We start from the raw sequence: 5,359 nt of genomic DNA, 5'->3' as shown, positions 1-5,359 counted from the left end.
GGCCTGTCCCGACTTCAGCCGACCGTTTACCCTCCAGACCGACGCCAGCGCTTGTGGGCTCGGGGCTGTACTCACCCAAGAACTGCCCGTAGGCGAACGCGTCATTGCCTACGCCAGTCGCACCCTAAATAACGCCGAAAGAAACTACAGCGCCACAGAATTGGAGTGCCTGGCGGTGGTTTGGGGAATTCGCCGAATGCGCGACTATCTAGAGGGCTATCACTTCACGGTCGTCACCGATCATCAGTCGCTCCGATGGTTGCAACGTTTGGAGGCTCCCACCGGCCGCCTAGGGAGATGGGTGTTCGAGCTCCAGCAGTACGATTACGAGATTCAATATAGAAAAGGAAAACTGAACATCGTAGCCGACGCTCTCTCCCGTCAACCCGAGGCCTGTGTCCTCCAGACCGCCCCAGATTGTCGGTGGTACCGTCGCATGTATCGCGAGGTGCAACAACACCCGGCCGACCATGCGGACTACCGGATACAGAACCGCCGGCTATTTCGGCACCTGCTGCACAATCTCAACTTTCACGACTCGCCCAGTGAGGAGCAATGGAAGCAATGCGTCCCGAGGCCCCAACGCGCGGAAATACTACGCCGGCTACATGACGACCCGACCGCCGGACACTTCGGAATCACAAAGACCATCGCACGGGTGGCCCGCTTATATTATTGGCCAGGAATGTTCCGCGACGTCACTCGATACGTCCGTGACTGCCGGAACTGCGCCACCCATAAAGCCGCACAAACCCTGCCAGCCGGGAAACTTCGGGCCACCAATGTCACGCATCCGTGGCAACAGGTCTCGATTGACCTGGTCGGACCATTGCCACGGTCGACCAGTGGGCATACCTGGCTGCTAACCATGCAGGATCGGTTCTCAAAGTGGGTGGAGATGACACCCCTCCGCCAGGCCACCGCCGCCAACGTCACACGAGAAGTCGCCGGGCGCATAATATATCGCCATGGTTGCCCGGACACCATCATCTCTGATAACGGGACTCAATTGCGATCGCACCAGCTCGAAGGGTTGTTAAGATCCTTCGGGATCAAACACCAGACCGCTCCCGCCTACGCCCCACAGTGCAACCCGGTCGAGAGAGCCAACCGCACCATAAAAACTATGGTGGCGCAATACGTGGAGGGCCGGCACCGCCGCTGGGATGAGCACATCCCCCAGCTCCAGTTTGCTTTCAATACCGCGCGGCAAGAATCCACGGGATATACCCCGGCCTTCCTGATATACGGCCGGGAGCTACAGTCGCCGTACCCTGACGACCGACGTCCGGTAACCGCCAACGCCGCCCCCGGAGCAGTCCGACGCCGCCTCGAAGACGCCTACGAAATCGTCAGGATCAACCTGGCTCGCGCGTTCCAACACCAGCAGCGAAATTACGACTTGCGCAGGCGTGACTGGCGTCCAAAAATTGGGGACCGGGTGTGGAAGAAGGAACACCCGCTATCGAACAAAGAGCGTGGCTTTAATGCCAAGCTGGCACCAAGATTTGGTGGCCCGATGACGGTTGGCCGCATCATCTCCCCCGTCATCATGGACCTGAAGGACGACCGAGGTCGGTGGCACCGACATGTCCACGTCCGAGATTTGAAGCCAGCCTCAGAACCGCCGCCCGCGGACGAACCGTAGGAGGGCACTCCTCATGGCCCGCGCTCTTCCGCTACCCGTTCGCGATTTCCCGACCGAGCACCGAGAGCGGCACTCTTCATGGTCCGCGCTTTCTTTTTGCGTGGCTGTTCGGCCGAACACCGAGAGCGGCACTCGTCAGGGTCCGCGCTTTTTCGCTACACGTTCGCGAGCTCCCGACCGAGCACCGAGAGCGGCACTCGTCAGGGTCCGCGCTTTTTCGCTACCCGTTCGTGATTTCCCGACCGAGCACCGAGAGCGGCACTCTTCATGGTCCGCGCTTTTTTTTCGTGTGGCTGTCCGACCGAACACCGAGAGCGGCACTCTCCACGGTCCGCGCTATACTCCGGAGAGGTATAAAAGACGGGCGCTCTCAGCCCCGAGTCTATCCTCGCCACGATGGGAAGCCCAAAAGCTGACCAGTCTCAAGGAGACCAACCGTCCGTTTCCGGACGAAACAATCCGTCCTTTTCCGGACGAAACAACCCGTCCGTCTCCGGACGAACCAACCGGCCGGTGCCTCGGGTGGGGACCTACATCCAACGGTCCGACGTGGAACAACGGAGCCGGAAAATGGCGTTTCTCGCAGCACCTCCGCCACCCCCGAGCCACCGTCGACGACCACGGGTCCTCTCGGACTCGCCAGCCTCCGCCGTCATCACCATCGCCGCCGCCACCAAGCCTTCAACGACACCGACCGACGCACGCCGCCCAGCCCGACCACCATCACGACCGACACCTCAATCAGCCGTGTGCCGATCGACCACGCGTCCACCGGCACCCTCCACCGCCGTGCCGCCGACCATCGCGCAACGACCGGCGCCCCCTACAGCGGTGGGCCAACCGCACCCCGTGCAGGTTACCCTGGGGAACGGACGAACGGTCGACGTTCCGTTTTACGCCGCCACCATCTCGCGGCGATATAAAGTGCGCACCCCGGACGGCCGCTGGATCATCCGATTCAATCGGCGTGGTCAGCCACGGATGATCCGCCGACTACCTCACCCCCCGTAAAAAGGGAGGGTGATGTGACGACCCGTTTTGTCGTCACTAGAAGCCGCGCAAGCACGAGGCCGACCGTCCGCCCGCGCTCATATAAACGGCCCCTGTCGGGGCCACCACACATCGAACACGTGGGAATTTGCCTTTTCGCCCCCACCCGACCGGACCGCCCCACTCCAAGCTAGTTGGAGGGGGCTGACCGACGGGTATATAAAGCGGCGCAGCCGAGACTTCGAGACCAGTCCCGTCCTGGTCTCTTGAGCGTACTCAAGGACCACTCCTCACCTCCTAACCATCCCGGGCGACGAGCGTTCTCGTCGCGTAAGCCGAGCGTCCTCGGTCACCGGATCCTCTCCGAACAGCACCCCCGGTCGACGAGCGTTCTCGTCGGGCAGGCCGAGCATTCTCGGTCTCCGGATCCTCGCCGAACATCACCCCGGCCGACGAGCGTTCTCGTCGGGCAGGCCGAGCGTCCTCGGTCACCGGATCCTCTCCGAACATCACCCCGGCCGACGAGCGTTCTCGTCGGGTAGGCCGAGCGTCCTCGGTCACCGGATCCTCTCCGAACAGCACCCCGGTCGACGAGCGTTTTCGTCGGGCAGGCCGAGCATTCTCGGTCTCCGGATCCTCTCCGAACATCACCCCGGTCGACGAGCGTTCTCGTCGGGCAGGCCGAGCGTCCTCGGTCACCGGATCCTCTCCGAACATCACCCCGGCCGACGAGCGTTCTCGTCGGGTAGGCCGAGCGTCCTCGGTCACCGGATCCTCTCCGAACAGCACCCCGGTCGACGAGCGTTCTCGTCGGGCAGGCCGAGCATTCTCGGTCTCCGGATCCTCTCCGAACATCACCCCGGTCGACGAGCGTTCTCGTCGGGCAGGCCGAGCGTCCTCGGACACCGGATCCTCTCCAAATATCACCCCAGTCGACGAGCGTTCTCGTCGGGCAGGCCGAGCGTCCTCGGGCACCGGATCCACTCCAAACATCACTTCGGCCGACGAGCGTTCTCGTCGGGAAGGCCGAGTTTCCTTGGTCACCGGATCCTCCGAGAGCCACCGACATCTTGCGGAGCTCGCCCTTCTCAGGGCGCCCCGAATCCAAGGCGGTTTACGGAGCTCGCCTTTTTCAGGGCGCTCGTATCCACGCCGCGTTGGGTAAATTTCGTCCGCCACGCTACTATCTTAGTTACAAGTCGTGTCCGCGTCCGTATGATTCGGTCGCGTTTCGTCCGTCGCGTTATTATTTGTAAACCTTTAGTTATAAGTCGTGCCCGCGTCCGTATGGTTTGGTCGCGTTTCGTCCGTCGCGTTATTATTTGTAAACCTTAGTTATAAGTCGTGCCCGCGTCCGTATGATTTGGTCGCGTTTCACCCGTCGCGTTATTATTTGTAAACCTTGGTTATAAGTCGTGCCCGCGTCCGTATGATTTGGTCGCGTTTCGTCCGTCGCGTTATTTGTATTCCTTAGTTATAAATCGTGTCCGCGTCGTATAAGTTAGTCGCGGTCCGCACTTCCTGCGATTCCCCTCTGTACGCGTAGACTAGATAATAAGCCAACTCTTGAAGGGCGGCTTCAATAAACTCTGTTTTTACCAGAACGATTGGCGTGGTTATTGCGAACCTGAGTCTCCCCCTCTTCCCGAATCCTGGCACCGACGAGCCGATCCGTGGCGTCGGGAAAGGAGCCCCGTTACAATCTTATTGAGTAAAATTAAACTTTAGTAGATATTAAATATATATTTTTTACAGAATGTCTTGCAAAGAGAAGCCTACAAGCAAAAACAAACACTATTTATTGATGGAAAGGAAATTATTCTTACAAATACTAGAAAAACATGTAATAGAAATAAAAAAAAAGCGACGGCACAACATTAAAAGATAAAGACCTTGCATGGAGTGAAGTATGTAAAGAATACAATCAATCGGCACTAATCTCTCAAGAAGTAAGAATTTATATTTTGATTATGCGAAGGGCCTAATATAGCAGATAATAATATACGTTTTATTATATTACACAATATTTTGATTACAGAGAACTTCAACAATTGAAAAAATTGTGGCCAAATCTAAAGCAGTCGCAGAGAGATGTATTAACTAAAGAAAAACAATCGCGTTTAGCAACTGGTGGAGGACCAGAAGAAACTGAAGCAAAAATTGATCCTGATGTACTTAATATAGCACCACATCTAATGAAAAATGCACCAGTATTATTTACATCAAATGTGACAGATTTAGAGATTGAAGGTACATCTACAATTAACTATTATTAACCTAATTTAATGTGACCTCTGAATTTTTTGCAATATAATTATTGAATATTTTCTAATATTAATGTTTTATTCTTATTGCTTCTTGTTTTTATTATTATTTTATTAACTTCTATTATTTCAGAAAAGCGTGAACTTACATTTGACATAGTATCTACAAATGAAAATTTAGATACATTAGACCCCACAAACAATAATGAAGATCTTATAAGTGATGAGAGCGACAAAAAAAAATCTTGATTCACAAGGTATTATTATTAATCATATTAATAATAATAATATTATGTCCACTATATGATCTGTAAAATAAATTAAAAAAAAACATGTTATCTTAATTTTTTGTAAAGATATATATCATTTTTAATACATTATTTACTGAAGATATTTTCATTTTTACTTCTATTTTATAAATTTTTACTTTTATTTCATTAATTTATATTTGTATTTT

The 5,359-nt window shown here is 54.1% G+C and overlaps 1 pseudogene; it reads left to right on the top strand.

Moving 5' to 3' along the window:
• The first annotated feature begins 4,394 nt into the window (after window positions 1-4,394).
• LOC146722176 (myb/SANT-like DNA-binding domain-containing protein 3) lies at window positions 4,395-5,151 on the top strand (annotated as a pseudogene).
• Window positions 5,152-5,359: the final 208 nt, after the last annotated feature.

The sequence above is a fragment of the Nylanderia fulva genome, unplaced genomic scaffold, assembly GCF_048542155.1.
Source record: "Nylanderia fulva isolate GAGA-0341 unplaced genomic scaffold, ASM4854215v1 Scaffold358, whole genome shotgun sequence".
In the NCBI taxonomy this organism is placed as follows: domain Eukaryota; kingdom Metazoa; phylum Arthropoda; class Insecta; order Hymenoptera; family Formicidae; genus Nylanderia; species Nylanderia fulva.
The sequence above is the reverse complement of the archived record's forward strand: the minus strand, read 5'-3'. Positions and strand labels throughout refer to the sequence as shown.